At 43.8% G+C, this 17,375-nt stretch overlaps 1 long non-coding RNA gene across 1 annotated transcript; it reads left to right on the forward strand.

Annotated features, from left to right (window-relative positions):
• The first annotated feature begins 3,575 nt into the window (after window positions 1–3,575).
• Window positions 3,576–17,064, forward strand: LOC141080962 (uncharacterized). The gene is made up of 3 exons (XR_012229267.1): window positions 3,576–3,821; window positions 3,928–3,996; window positions 15,086–17,064. It is a non-coding gene; the product is annotated as an uncharacterized lncRNA (long non-coding RNA).
• Window positions 17,065–17,375: the final 311 nt, after the last annotated feature.

Consider the following 17,375-nt stretch of genomic DNA (forward strand, 5'->3'; position numbering starts at 1 on the left):
CGCACACACACAGCTCACACGTATCACACTCACAGCTCACACGTATCGCACACACACACAGCTCACACGTATCACACACACAGCTCACGTATCACACACAGCTCACACGTATCACACACAAACAACTCACACGTATCACACACAGCTCACACGTATCACACACACAGCTCACACCTCACACGTATCGCTCACACGTATCACACACACAGCTCACACGTACACACAGACACAGCTCACACGTATCACACACAGCTCACACGTATCACACACACAGCTCGCACGTATCACCCACACAGCTCGCATGTATCACACACACAGCTCACACGTATCACAGCTCACACGTATCACACACACAGCTTGCACGTATCACACACCCAGCTCACACGTATCACACACACAGCTCACATGTATCACACACACGCACAGCTCACACATATCACACAAACACACACAGCTCACACGTATCACACACACACAGCTCACATATATCACACACACAGCTCACACGTATCACACACAGCTCACACGTATCACACACACAGCTCACATCTCACACGTTCGCACACACACAGCTCACACGTATCACACACACAGCTCACACGTATCGCACACACACACACAGCTCACACGTATCACACACAGCTCACGTATCACACACACAGCTCACGTATCACACAGCTCACACGTATCACACACACACAACTCACACGTATCACACACACCGCTCACACGTATCACACACACAGCTCACACCTCACACGTATCGCACACAGCTCACACGTATCACACACAGCTCACACGTATCACACACACAGCTCGCACGTATCACACACACAGCTCGCACGTATCACACACACAGCTCACACGTATCACAGCTCGCACGTATCACACACAGCTCGCATGTATCACACACACGCACAGCTCACACGTATCACACAAACACACAGCTCACACGTATCGCACACACACAGCTCACACATATCACACACAGCTCACATGTATCACACAGAGCTCACACGTATCACACACACACAGCTCACACGTATCACACACACAGCTCACACGTATCACACACACCGCTCACACGTATCACACACACCGCTCACACGTATCGCACACACAGATCACACACACGTATCACACACACAGCTCACACGTATCACACACACACAGCTCACACGTATCACACACACAGGTCACATGTATCGCACACACACACACACAGCTCACACGTATCACACACAGCTCACACATATCACACACAGCTCGCACGTATCACACACACAGCTCGCATGTATCACATACCCAGCTCACACGTATCGCAGCTCACACATATCACACTCACAGCTCACACATATCGCACACACACAGCTCACACGTATCACACACACACAGCTCACACGTATCACACACAGCTCACACGTATCACACACACACATACAGCTCACACGTATCACACACACAGCTCACACGTATCACACACACACAGCTCACACGTATCACACACACCGCTCACATGTATCACACACACCTCTCACACGTATCACACACACACCGCTCACACGTATCACACACACAGCTCAAACATATCGCACACACACACACAGCTCACACGTATCACACACACAGCTCACACGTATCACACACACCACTCACACGTATCACACAAACATATCGCGCACACACACACACAGCTCACACGTATCACACACAGCTCACACGTATCACACACACAGCTCACACGTATCACACACACACACACACAGCTTACACATATCACACACACCGCTCACATGTATCACACACACCGCTCACACGTATCACACACACACCGCTCACACGTATCACACACACAGCTCAAACATATCACACACACACAGCTCACACGTATCACACACACATATCGCACACACACACACACAGCTCACACGTATCACACACAGCTCACACGTATCACACACACAGCTCACACGTATCACACACACACACAGCTTACACGTATCACACACACCGCTAACACGTATCACACACACCGCTCACACGTATCACACACAGCTCACACGTATCACACACACACAGCTCACACGTATCACACACACACAGCTCACACGTATCACAGACACACAGCTCACACGTATCACACACCCAGCTCACACATATCGCACACACACACACACAGCTCACACGTATCACACACAGCTCACGCATCACACACACACAGCTCACATGTATCGCACACACAGCTCACACACGCATGTATCACAGCTCACACACACAAGTAGCTCACTCACGATGACAGACAGCAGTCCTGCATAAACCAAGGAATGATGCGCACAGGACCTGTGATGAGGTCACAGGAGGGGAGGAGTCATGGGTCACATGATCAGGGGGCCCTGACACCTTCCCTCCTGTGACTGCGTCAATTACAGCCTCTTGCACGACCGCAGCATCAGCGTGCAGAGACTAAATTGTAGGTGCTGCCGCGGGTAGAGGAGCGCATAATGCCGCCCCCTGCTGCCTGTCGCTTGAGCAGCTGGTGCAAATTGCCTCATGTACTTAATTGCACACTACCAGGTAGCGCCGGTCGGAGCCTGGGACCTGGGCCCCTATATGGGCCGGGCCCCAAAACAACCGCTTCGCTTCGGCATTATGACATCATCATCACCATGGCAACCGTTATGACATAACCGTCACCATTGCAACCTATTAAGACATCATCGGCACCATGACAACCATTGTGACAGCATCTTCGCCATTGCAACCTATTATGACATTAGCGTCGCCATGGCAACCATTATGACATCATAATGAGGGGCGGGGCTTGCAACCTATGATGACATCAGCGTCACCATGGCAACCATTATGACATCATAATGAGGGGCGGGGCTTGATATACACTCTTTCCCCATTATGTAAATAGGGGCAAAATTGTTTGGTGAATTGGAACGCACGGGGTTAAAATTTCGCCTCGCAACATAGCCTATGACGCTCTAAGGGTCTAGACGTGTGACTGTGCCTAATTTTGTGACTGTAGCTGCGACGGTGCGGATGCCAATCCCAGGCATACACACACACACATGCATACACACACACACACACATACATACACACCAACATTGAGCTTTATATATTAGATTTGGTTAAACAGACAGTCCACGGGCTGCCTGGAACAGTCTCAGCGTGTAAAAGAACATCACATGTCACTGAAAATGGTAACAATACAAAAATGTCAGCTCATCCTGCTTAAAAGAAGCCAACACCTTACTCTGTTGGACGGAATAGGGGGAAATTATAGCTCTCTAAATGCGTCGACGAACCATACATTTATTCAAAAATTTTATGGCCAAAAAAAAAATGTTATTACTGTTTTTCAAAACCTATACATATAAAAAGGATATAAATCCCGTAGCACTGTAATCGTGCCAACGATGTATGTATGTAATACAGTTCTGTTAATCCCTTGGTGGTTCTGAGCTCTCAAGACACATGTACATCAGTCCCTCATACAATCTGAAAAATCAAAAACGTAATACTGTCTTATATCAAGAAAATGTTTTTCCGATCCCTAGGACCACCCTCTCCAGCTGCTCCAACATCTCCGCCAGCACCACCTGCAGCACCACCAGCTGCTCCACCATCTCCGCCAGCACCACCATCTGCACCACCATCTGCACCACCATCTCCAGGTGGTACACCCTCTAACGCAGAAACCCCATCTCCTCTTGTAACCCCGCCTCCAAATGCGGCGTCTTCCATGTCATCCCCTGATGTTGGTTTCTCCCCAGCATCACGCCGTGACACTGCTGCTGGCTCGTCTTCCGGTAATTACAGCTAATAATATAAGCTCCATACTTGTTGGAACAGCTAGTTTTGTCTTAAAAGGATGATGGCCTGTTGTGTAATATTAATATTTGTGTGTTTTCATAGCCGGTGTTGCCTCAGGACCCTGGTGGGCTGTAAGCTCCTCCTCAGAAGAAGCAGGGGAGCCCCAAAACCGTAAGTGTTAAACAAAAAGTGTTTTCAGAATTTATTAAAGTAGACGACAATTTAAATTCAAAATACATTTTTTATTACAGTAAACATAAAATTAACACAATATTTGTAGAAAGAAATGAATAAGTAAAGAAAACCGAGACAGTAGGAATATGAATTGCTGTGTCCTATCCCATGTGTTACCAATTGATGAACTTGGATTGACTAGTAAGCATTTGCTTGTTGCAATGAACTTGGTGTCCCCTGTGTTGTATGCACTGGCTTCTGAAGAGGGAGGCCTGGAGACCGCGGAGGCCTGTGGCCTACAAGTGAGTGTGAAGCACCCACCCCACACCTTGACAGCACACTGGCACTGGGACTCCAATAGTCTCTAAAGTGCCAGGGCGATATTGGACAGCAGCTTGGTCATGACAACCGCTCTAAAGCACTTTACACTATCATTCCCCTCAGTCCCTTTACTCCTACATTAACTTGAAGTGGTCATAAAACAAGTTGTTTGTGGACATTTTCTTTTCTTATCTGTAGTCTCTTATAAAAGAGTAAGGGCCCCATTACATTTAGCGATGCATCAGCGATCCCGACCACGATACGACCTGGTCAGGATCGCTGGTGCATCGCTAAATGGTCGCTAGTGAGCTGCCAAACAGGCAGATCTCACCAGTGACGCAGCAGCGGTCGTTACTTACCTGTCAGACGCGGCGATGATAATGGGTCGCCCTCCCAGGGCTGCGGGGTACTCGGTACCGGGCCGGTATCAGTGGGATGTGTCACGGTAGCGGTGAACCGGACCGTGGCCCTGGGCGCCCAAGTAACAGGAAGATGTGAATGGGTTGAATGTTGTTAAATGAATAGTTAGTGACGCCACCTGTGGTGTTTGGCAAGGGAGGTGTTAAGCCGACGCTGCAGATAGATCCTCTGGGACAGATGGTGTGGTGCAGCAAGGATGGTATAGCCCTCCATAGGCAGGGCTGTTGTCTCAGGGCAGTGTAGATGTGGAGACACTTAGATGGTATAGTGTCCGGCGCAGGGGATGTAGCAGTGCCAGGCGGATGGACGCAGGAAGGAATGGAGGACACCAGGGCATGTAGTTCCAAAGCTTTACTCACGGTCAGTAATGCCCGCTTCTGTGCCGTGTCCTCCGGGTCAGGGACTCAGTCAACCTCCAGGCAAGATGGAATGCTCCCTTCCACACTCTGCCAACTTATGTGCGTTTTCCTGAACGTCTCCTCTATAGCGCCTTTAAGTGTGAAGATCTCCTAGTACTGTGTTACACTGGAGTGCCTCCTGACAGATGTTCCCAAGAACTCTACTTGTACGGCAGACAGCTGTAGCCTGCTTCGGGGACTCTCTACTCCTAAGTCCCGGCTCTCTATCCGTGTTGCTGTTGTGCCCTCAAGTCTTAGATGGGAGTAGTGCATTTACAGCCCACTACTCCACCGGTGTCTGATGCAGAACCATTAGTGTCCTTACAACCTCGGGGACCGGGCCCCGGCCTTGCGCTTAGAACTTCTAGGCAGGGTTCTTCCTCTAACCCACGTCCTCTGTGTTCACCCTTTTACTCCTACGTTCCGTACTTGTCCTTTCTCTCCTATGGAAGCTCAGGCTTCAGTTGAATGTCTTTCTCCTTCTTTCCTTTCCCGTGCCAGCTGGCTCAGATCACTGAGGCAGCTGCAGCACTCCTTCCTCCATCCCTCTTCCAGGGATCCCCACTCCTCCCGAGTGGCTTCCTCTCTCACTGACCTGTAATCCTAAACCATCCCGCTCATATATATATTCTGAACTCCATCCACCTCCCAGCACGTCTAGTGTTCCAAGCAGGGAACCACCAAAGGTGCTCTGCCTCTCTCTAAGCAAGGAGCCGCAATGTGGTTTTGCTGAACTACTCTATTGTGTGGTGTGCGAGTGTTGGAGCATGGTCAGGAGCCTCCAACTTACCTGGATGGTGGGGCACCACACCTTAGGAGAAGGTGCAGTACCTCTGTGGCGACTGAGCCTCAGGGGCGCCACAATAACGTCCTCTGCCCGCGTCCACACGACGCTCGTCGGCGCCAGCAGGAAGCCGCCGCCGAGAAACGGCCCAGGACGTTCTCACGCGATCAGCGATAGCCAGCGGGGGGAGCCGGTCGGAGGGAAGTATCACATGTAGCGATATCGCTAGCAATATCGCTGCTGCGTCACAAAATCAGTGACGCTTTAGCGATATTGCTAGCGATATCACTATGTGTAAAGCCCCCTTAACTTGTAGAGTAACTGGGTTTGTGTGCGGCTTCATGAGCTCATCTGACTGCCATTAAACTGTATGTACTACTCTCGACTGTAAAAAGGACCAGACTAGCACATGCTGACCTACGTGTCCACATGGAAAATTGCTCTTGTGCGCTAGACTCACATTAGTCAGTGTTCTGCTTGTATGCAATCCATTACACATACAGACAGAACATTGACTGAAAACATGCCTGTCTGGATGAGGCCTTATACTGATATCTTATAACTCATATTTGTCAACATTTGGAAATGGGCTTAAGAGAGCACATATTTTTGTGCAAAGCATGCTATGTACCATTGAATATCTTTAATCAAAAAACACATTAATTTTCTACAGGCATTGCCCATTTTTTACATCATCATACATTAACTCTGTTGGTTTCCAGTCTCTTGGGTTCACCTTCACACTGTTCTTGCTCTCAACACCACTTTAGCTGCCTTGTGATAACATATCCCAATCAGAGGGTTGTTAGTCAAGCCACAAAATAGTCAGACAGCATGAAAAAGATGCTTAAAGGGGACATTAAAGCCTTGCCTCTGACCATGCTCTCAAAGGAAACAATCTTCCTGCATGACTTATGAATGACAAGTTTAAGTACAATTTCCATTCACTATAAGGCCTCATTCACACGCACGCATTTAAACACATATGTTATGTGAAGAAGTGATACCAGTGTCATCAGTGTGTCCGTTTTTACCTTCTGTGTTTTGTCACGGCTGGATAAAGAAATAAATCAATTACAAAGCTTCTCCTATACTTTGCAATGTTAAACACATACCATCCTTGTGTTGTACGTGTTTTTCACAGACCCATAGACTTGTATTGATCCTTGTCATCCGTGCAGCGGACAAACTTGGACATATGAATAGCACCATACAGTGTCGGACTGGGGTGACAAGGGCCCACCAGTAAGATTGACATTGGGGGGCCCACTTTTCATCTGCATACAAATATTGCTCTACTCTCGCTCATAAATGTACCTATATCTCTATATAATAATAAACTGGGTAGTTTGGTTAATGAATGATGCTTTTTTATACACAGTGAATCAAGTGAATTATTGTTCGGGGCCCAGATCTGTACCGGGGCCCACCGGGGGATTCCCCTGTTACCCTATGGGCCAGTCCAAGCCAGGCACCATAGATTATAATGGGTACATGTCGTATCAGTGAGAAAAATGAATTCAACATGTAGGTGAAACACAGACGTCTGTATGAGGCTTAATGATGTATTGGTGGTGTAGGGGGTGTGGTGTAAAAGATCCTAAGGCCTCATTCAGACGTCCGTGTTTCATGTACATGTTGTATCCATTTTTTTTTCACGGATACAGCACATACCCATCTATAGTGCAGTTCACATGTCTATGGTTTTCACGGACTGTGTGACTGTGCAAAACACACAGACATCTTCATTTTTTTCCAGCACCACGGATTACAGGAGCAAATACAAATCTATGGGTTTGTGAAAAACGCTAACAGCACACAGATGGCGTCTTTGTGCTATCCATGACCGTGTGCCGTCTGTGTTTTAACATTGCAAAGTTTAGATGAAGATTTGTAGTTTATTTATTTCTTATTCCATCCATTAAAAACACTGATGACCACACTGACGGGAAAAAATGAAATGGACACATGGACTATACACTGCTGGGAAAAACAAATACACTGGTGACACTCTGATGATGCCAATACCATTTTTCCATGAACTTGGTTAAACATAGGCATTTGAATGAGGCTTAAAACGCCCTTAAAGTTGGCCTCCGAGGAAACAACCACTCCCGGTAACACCTCCGCGCTTCTTTGGAATGCCACTTTGAGTTTACGTAAATCATATCTATATGCAGTATGTAGGGGAAAGAGGTTGAATATACCGTAATTTAACCCCTTCACCCCCAAGGGTGGTTTGCACTTTCATGACCGGGCCAATTTTTACAATTCTGACCACTGTACCTTTATGAGGTCATAACTCTGGAATGCTTCCATGGATCCCAGTGATTCTGACATTGTTTTCTCGTGACATATTGTACTTCATGTTAGTGGTAAAATTTCATTCAAATAACTTGCGTTTATTTGTGAAAAAAACGGAAATTTGGCAAAAATTTTGAAAATTTCGCAATTTTCCAACTTTGAATTTTTATGCCCTTAAATCACAGAGATACGGCACACAAAAAACTTGATAACTAACATTTCCCACATGTTTACTTTACATCAGCACAATTTTGGAACCAAAATTTTTTTTTGTTAGGAAGTTATAAGGGTTAAAAGTTGACCAGCGATTTCTCATTTTTACAACACCATTTTATTTTTAGGACCACATCACATTTGAAGCCACTTTGAGGGGTCTATATGATAGAAAATACCCAAAAGTGACACCATTCTAAAAACTGCACCCCTTAAGGTGCTCAAAACCACATTCAAGAAGTTTATTAACCCTTTAGGTGCATCACAGGAATTTTTTTGAATATTTAAAAAAAAAATGAACATCTAACTTTTTTTCACAAAAAAAATACTTCAGGTTCAATTTTTTTTATTTTACCAAGGGTAACAGGAGAAATTGGACTGTAAAAGTTATTGTGCAATTTGTCCTGAGTACGCTGATACCTGATTTGTGGGGGGGAACGACTGTTTCGGCGCATGGCAGAGCTCAGAATGGAAGGAGCGCCGTTTGACTTTTTCAATGCAAAATTGGCTGGAATTCAGATCGGACACCATGTCACGTTTGGAGAGTCCCTGATGTACCTAAACAGTGGAAACTCCCTACAAGTGACCCCATTTTGGAAACTAGACCCCCCAAGGAACTTGTCTAGATATGTGGTGAGAACTTTGAACCCATAAGGGCTTTACAGAAGTTTATAACGTACAGCGGTACAATTAAAAATGATCTTTTCACCCCAATTTTTATTTTCCCAAGGGTAACAGGACCCTAAAAGTTATTGTGCAATTTGTCCTGAGTATGCTGATACCCCACATGTGGGGGTAAACCACTATTTGGGCGCATGGCAGAGCTCGGAAGGGAAGCAGCGCCATTTGACGTTTTTGGCTGGAATTGAGATTGGACATCATGTCGCGATTGGAAAACCCCTGATGTACCAAAACAGTGGAAACCCCCCACAAATGACACCATTTTGGAAACTAGACCCCCTAAGGAACTTATCTAGATGTGTGGTGAGAACTTTGAACCCCCAAGGGCTTCACAGAAGTTTATAACATAAAGCCGTACAATTAAAAAATCATATTTTTTCCACAAAAATGATCTTTTCACCCTCAATTCTTATTTTTCCAAGGGTAACAGCACCCTAAAAGTTATTGTGCAATTTGTCCTGAGTACGCTGATACCCCACATGTGGGGGTAAACCACTATTTGGGCGCATGACAGAGCTCGGAAGGGAAGCAGCGCCATTTGACGTTTTTGGCTGGAATTGAGATCGGACACCATGTCGCGATTGGAAAACCCCTGATGTACCTAAACAGTGGAAACCCCCCACAAATGACACCATTTTGGAAACTAGACCCCCTAAGGAACTTATCTAGATGTGTGGTGAGAACTTTGAACCCCCAAGAGCTTCACAGAAGTTTATAATGCCCGGGTATGAAAATAAAAAAATCGTATTTTTTCCACAAACATGATCAATTAGTCCCCAATTTTTTCATTTTCCCAAGGGTAACAGGAGAAATTGGACCGCAAAAGTTGTTGTCCAATTTGTCATGAGTACGCTGACACCCCATATGTGGGAGAAAACTACTGTATGGACACACGTCAGGGCTCGGAAGGGAAGCAGTGCCATTTTGGAATGCAGACTTTGATGGAATGGTCTGCGGGTGTCATGTGCGTTTGGAGAGCCCCTGATGTACCTAAACTATTGAAACTCCCCACAAGTGACCCCAGTTTGGACACTAGACCCCCCACGGAACTTATCTAGATGTGTGGTGAGCACTTTGAACCCCCAAGTGCTTCACAGAAGTTTATAACGCTCGGACATGAAAATAAAAAAATAATTTTTTTCCACAAAAATGATATTTTTGCCCCCAATTTTTTATTTTCCTAAGGGTAACAGGAGAAATTGGACCCCAAAAATTGTTTTGCAATTTGTTCTGAGTAGGCTGATACCCTACATGTGGGGGTAAAACACTGTTTGGGCGCATGGCAGGGCTTGGAAGGGAAGGAGTACCATATGACTTTTTCAACTCAGAATTGGCTGGAATTGAGATCAGACGCAATGTTGCATTTGGAGAGCCCCTGATGTGCCCAAACAGTGGAAACCTCCAATTCTAACTCCAACCCGAACCCCAACACACCCCTAACCCTAATCTCAGCCCTAACCCTAGCCCTAACCCAAGCCCTAACCCTAGCCCTAACCCTAACCCTAGCCCTAACCCTAACCCTAATGGAAAAATGGAAATAAATACATTTTTTTAATTTTATTATTTTTTCCTAACTAAGGGGGTGATAACGGGGGGGGGTTTGATTTACTATTTATGGCGGTTTTTATTTTTGGCAGCTGTCGCACGCTAAAAGACGCTTTTTATTGTAAAATAGTTTTTGCATCACCACATATTGAGAGCTATAATTTTTCCGTATTTTGACCCACAGAGTCATGTGAGGTCTTATTTTTTGCGGGACGAGTTGACGTTTTTATTGGTACCATTTTCGGGCATGTGACATTTTTTGATCGCTTTTTATTCCGATTTTTGGGACGCAGAATGAACAAAAACCAGCGTTTTATGAATTTCTTTTGGGGGAGTGCGTTTACACCGTTCCGCGTGCGGTAAAATTGATAAAGCGGTTTTATTCTTCGGGTCAGTACGGTTACAGCGATACCTCATTTAGGTCTTTTTTTATGTTTTGTCGGTTTTATGCAATGAAAACTATTTTATATAAAAAATAATTATTTTTGCATCGCTTTATTCTGCGAGCTATAACTTTTTTATTTTTTCGCTGATAATGCTGAGTGGCAGCTCGTTTTTTGCGGGACAAGATGACGTTTTCAGCGGTACCATGGATATTTATATGCGTCTTTTTGATCGCGCGTTATTACACTTTTTGTTTGGCGGTATGATAATAAATCATTATTTTTTGCTTCGTTTTTTATTTTTATTTTTTAAGGGGTTCGCTAAAGGGGTTAACTAATGGGACAGTTTTATAGGGCGGGTCATTACGGACGCGGCGATACCTAATATGTGTACTTTTATTGTTTTGGTTTTTTTTATTTTCAAAAAATGAATTTATTGGGGAATATTTTTTTTTTTTTTTACTAATTTATTTGGCGATTTTTTTAAAATTATTTTTACACTTTTTTTTTTATTTTTTTTTTACTTTATTACATAGTCCCAGGTGGGACATCACTGTCCTGTGACAGATCTTTGATCTGTCACATCACAGATCACTGTGACAGATCAGCAATCTGTCACAGGCATTGAAGAAGACTTCCTCTTGACTGCGCTTTGCAGGCACTGAGGAAGCCAGCTTCCTGCAGGCCCCCGAAGGCCCCCGTCGCCATCTTGGATTCGGGGGCCTGGAGGAAAGTAGCCCCCCGCAGCAGAAGCTGCACATTGCGCTGCCGTGGGGGGCTCAGGGAAGCACGGAGGGAGCCCCCTCCCTGCCGATGCTTCCCTTTAACTCCCGGTACACCGCGATCGTGTTTGATCGCGGTGTGCAAGGGGTTAACGTGTCGGGGGCGGTCCGTGACCGCCCCTGACACATTGTGCCGGGTGTCAGCTGTGATAATCAGCTGACACCCGGCCGCGATCAGCGGCGCTCATCACGTGGGCGCCGCTGATCGCGGTAAACGTACTATCCCGTCCTTGGGCATAGGGGCCCGGGTCCCATGGACGGGATAGTACATCGGATGTCAGGAAGGGGTTAATGTCATGGCATAAATTTACAGGTTTTACAAATTTTGACAATTCTAGCAGAGATTACATCGATAAATGAGCCGCTTCACTTTTAATCTTTTTGGTAAATGTAAGGGATTCCAAAATGATGTATGAAACAGTTTCTCTTTGGGTTCTTTATTTGAAAAAGAGAAGGAAACATGGACCATGGATGCGGTCATCTTTCTTTTTGGTAACTAAAAAGGAACAGCAGATCCAATAATACTTAGGATTGTCTATGAACAGAAGGACTGGAGTTCCAGTAACTTCATTCTCGGACCAGGCACAGATTGGCACATTGCAGGCAGCCGATTGTATATTATGTTACACTAATATGTAATTGGGAAAACAAATTTATGAATCTTTTGATGGAAAAGTGATTATGGCAAAACAACACTTTTCATTTTTTTTCAGCACCAAATCAAGTGCCAAGAAATGTCTTATATATTTGGCATTCTTATAAGTATCTAAGTAGGAGTAAACATCTGAATTTTGCTTCCCAAAGTGGAAAGTTTCAATACAAAAATGGTGGGGGGAACAAGAGGCGCAATAGTGCCCTATCACTATCCCTGAGGAAGGTGCCAGGAAGGGCGCCGAAACGCGTAGGAGGAAATAAAGGAGTACACTGCTACTACATCTTGCATCCCAGGTGATTTGTGAATCTCGGCAGTGCGGACTGCAACACACCCTGCTTCCCACAACTTTCTGAAAGTGGAAAGTTTGGCACATTGATCACTTCAGAGCAATCTAAAGTGTAATTTTTGCTCTGTAGTATATTCCTGCTTTCTGCATAAAAAGAGTTCTACAAAAACAACAGAATATATATAGTAATGAATAGAGGCAGCACACCAAGAAATATGGCAAAACAAACTGTGGTTTATTAGCCCATAATGCCACTGCCACTATGGGCTAATAAAGCACAGTTTTTTGCCATTTTGTTTGGTGTGCTGCCTCCATTCGTTGCTTTTTATCTGGATGGTTTGGCCTTTGCCAGGGAGGCTCTGCCTTATTCTGTCGCTACCGGCTTTGCATATCTAGAGGCAGAACAGTTTGCTCATTCCTCTTTGCAAACTGGCTCTAGCTCAGATTGGATGGAGATGTCTGTGGACAGCAATTTTTAAGTTTTGCCACAGATTCTCAATGGGATTTAGGTCTGGACATTGACTGGGCCTCTCACACACATGAATATGCTTTGATCTAAACCATTCCATTGTAGCTCTGACAGTATGTATAGGGTCATTGTCCTGCTGGAAGGTGAACCTATGCCCCAGTCTCATCTTTTGCAGCCTGTAACAGGTTTTTCTCCAGGATTGCCCTGTATTTAGTTCCATCCATCTTCCGATCAACTCTGACCAAATGTCCCTGCTGAAGAAAAGCATCCCCACAGCGTGATGTTATCACCACCATTTTTAACAATGGGGATGGTGATGTAGAGGACAGAGCTAACATTTGGAAGAAGGTGCTCTGGTCAGATGGGACCAAAGAAGAACTTTTGGGGCTAAATGCAAAGCGCTGTGTGTGGCGTAATATTTACATTGTACGTCACCTTGAAATCACCATCTTGCAATTTTCACACTGGTTACTGTTTTATTTATTTTTTTAGACCCGACTTTCTGTTGTCTCAGTAAACAACACATGTACATTAGCAGCAAGATACTGACTCTGACCTCACCTTTTTTTACCGTTGTGAAAGGAGAGGGAGTAAGGGGAACTGTGATATGACTTATTGTGAAAGATGGATTCTATATTATTAGCTGTGTGCCAAAGTGCTACCTGCCATTGTAACCCTGCCTCTAATGATAAGGAACGTGCTGAAAACTCTTCCTGAGAGGGCAAGAAATATGAGTAAAAAAAAAAAGACCAGAGGCATGTGTAAACATTGCAAGATTATATTTTTTTAACGTGAAAAAATACATGGCAAACAATTGTCAAAAAATGACATGTAACATAAAAACCTGATTTAAACAATAGGATATTATCTGACAACACATTCCTTTAAATTTATGATTTTGTAGTATGCATAAAAGTGGCTAAAAAGAAAGTAATTGTTGATGTACTCCAATGTACATGAGGTCAGCTCAGTTGTGCACCATCATTTGCTGTGTGGAAAAATTTTTATTTCTCTGAGAGATAAGAAATGCAAAAATAAAGTATCCGAACCAGTTGTAATTATTACATAAAGCAAATATGCTTTTCAAATATTTGGACTCAGTCTGATAATAGTGATTTTTTTTTAATATAAAAGAAAGACAGATTTTCATCAGTGAGACAGATCAGATTTTCATCAGTATCTGGTCAGTGGATCAGTTTTTACCATCAGAATTTCGACAGTTTTTTTGCAAACGAGAAGGCTTATCAAGCTTCTCCTATCAAACTAACATTAAAATAGCACATTCGGACTAGGGTGCAATTAGGATGGCATCCGAGCACTTTCCAAGTTTTTTTTTTTACAGACCAATAGGCTTACATTGGCGAGTTTGTGCCGTGACTTGGATCAAAATTGGACCTGTTTTGGTGGAAATCACTCTGTCCGCAAAAACACACAAAGTTGACTATAATGGCTATGTGAAAAAGTGACTTAAGAAAGCGACCTAACATATGAATATTGTGGTGGGGAGTTACAAAGCTTATACTATGAACCTCTCCCTATAGCCCATTTACACAAGTCAATGATACTGTCCTACAGTCAAATTGGTTTTGAACTTAACTAATTTTGTGGTTCTGAAAACGAATATGATTTGCTGATTTCTCAATAGTATTCAAAATCCAGAGAAGGTTGTAATTACTTATGACACCTTTCATGCAGGCTTATAGAAAAATTGTGTCTTTATTATTTAATCATCATCATCAATATTGCATTGCTAGTAGCTAGTCTATTATATCATCTATTTACTCTATTGAGCCATCAGTATTTAGTTTCTTAGCATATTCACATGTTTATATATGTTTCTTTCAGATATGCCTTGTTCTTGCATTAACAAAGAAGATAGTTTTTGCTACATATGTGGAGAAATCACTTTTGAGACAAAAAGACGAAACTTGACTGCCATGATAAGAACAACCTATAATTTGTGTTTTGGCTGCCAAATAGGAGATCAGGACAAAAGTTGGGCTCCACACATATGTTGCAATACATATGCATCACATCTTACCAAATGGGAAGAGACAATTTCTGCCTTTTTGCAGTCCCAATCATCTGGGGAGAGCCAACCGATGACACTACCAATTTCTGCATGGTGTACCCCATTAGGAAAGTAGTTTGAAGGAAGAAATGGACCTTACAGTATCCAAAAATTCCATCTGCAATACGCCCAGAACATTTTCAGTTGAGTCAAGTGAGGAAGAAGTGGGTGCTTGGTGTCATGAAACATTTTCTTCTCACAACCCAGACTTTCTGTCAGCAACCTCAACTGAACCACACCTTATAACACAAAGTGACCTGATTGATCTTGTTAGAGATTTGGATCTGGCCAAGAATAAGGGCCCCATTACATTTAGCGATGCACCAGCAATCCCGACCACGATATGACCCGGTCAGGATCGCTGGTGCATCGCTAAATGGTCGCTAGTGAGCTGCCAAACAGGCAGATCTCACCAGCGATGCAGCAGCGGTTGGCAGTCGATACTTACCTGTCAGACGCAGCGATGATGTCTTCCGCCCGCGTCCATGGCTTGCTCGTCGGCGCCAGCGGGAAGCCGACGACGAGAAATGGACCAGGCCAATCTTGCGCGATCAGCGATAGCCAGCGAGGGAGCCGGTCGGAGGGGAGTATCACATGTAGCGATATCGCTAGCGGTATCGCTGCTGCGTCACAAAATCGGTGACGCTTTAGCGATATCGCTAAAGATATCACTATGTGTAAAGCCCCCTTAAGGCTGAGATCTTAGGTTCCAGACTACAGCAGTGGAATCTCCAACCGTGTAAAGATCTTGTCCAATACCAATAATGTCTGTAAAGTGCTGTGGAATTAATGGCGCTATAATAAATAAAAATAAATAAATACTTCATGGAAGGTAATCTTGTGGCATGCAATAACATCAACAGTTTAATGTATGTTCTGAAGAGAAGTCATATTCCATAGGAATGGAGGCTCTTCATTGATTTGTCCAAATCAAGCCTAAAAGCCATCTTGCTGCATAATAACTTCAATTCCAGTTAGCTATACAGTCCACATGAAAGACACCTACGACAACATGAAACAAATGTTAAGGTGCTTGAACTATGACCAACAGTTGTGGCCCCTCTGGGGTGACTTAAAGGTGGTTGCTCTCTTACTTGGTTTCCAGGGTGGATACACAAAGTTCTGCCGCTTTCTGTGTGAGTGGGATAGTCATGCAAGAGAATATTGCTACAATAAGAGACATTCACTTCAGCCAGGGAATAAACAGGTCCTGCATGCAGTACTTGTTCACCCACTAAAGATTGTGTTACCATTATTGCATATTAAGTTGGGCCTTAGGAAGAACTTTGTAAAGGCAATGGATAAAAATGCAAAAGCATTCAAGTATCTCATTGATAAATTTCCAAGGTTGAGTGAAGCAATGATGAAGGAAGGAGTCTTTATTGGTCCTCAGATTTGTAAGCAAGGAAAAAGATGCAAAGGTAGCATTCGCAATAGTGGTAACTAATTGTGGGGGGAAACTCAAGAGCAGATAACTATGAAGAGTTGGTGGAAAATCTCCTCAAAACATATAAGGATCTTGGCTGTAACATGTCCTTAAAGATTCATTTCTTACAATCGCATCTAGACTTTTTGCCACCAAAATACAGAGCAGTGAGTGACAAGCACAGTGAAAGATTTCACCAAGATATTGCTGCTCTGGAGAAAAGATCTCAAGGAAAATGGAATTCATCAATGCTTGCAAATTACTGTTGGACAATTGTAAGAGATGATCTAATGCAGGAGCACAAGAGACAAGAAAAAGAGAGTTGTCACTGAATGAGGAACAAATTTTGTAATGCAATTTCTGCAACTGTTTATAATTTGCAATAGTGTTTAGACATGTTTTTAGTTATTTTAATTATTAGCAAGTTTCCTGTAAATAAATATCAGAAAATTAGCATAACAAAATATTCTGCAGCTTTATATTTGCAAAAATAATAATGTTTCAAAGATTTGAATATTTTATGCATTAATTATATGTAGCAGTAAATGGAGAACTCTGATATCACAGAAACAAGAGCCAACTAAAATTTTTCATTGTTAGATTTGAATTCAAGAAGTCAAAGTCATTAAGACATGGCT

Source organism: Dendrobates tinctorius, unplaced genomic scaffold (assembly GCF_039654945.1).
Source record: "Dendrobates tinctorius isolate UK_male_01 unplaced genomic scaffold, ASM3965494v1 ptg000004l, whole genome shotgun sequence".
NCBI classification, from domain to species: domain Eukaryota; kingdom Metazoa; phylum Chordata; class Amphibia; order Anura; family Dendrobatidae; genus Dendrobates; species Dendrobates tinctorius.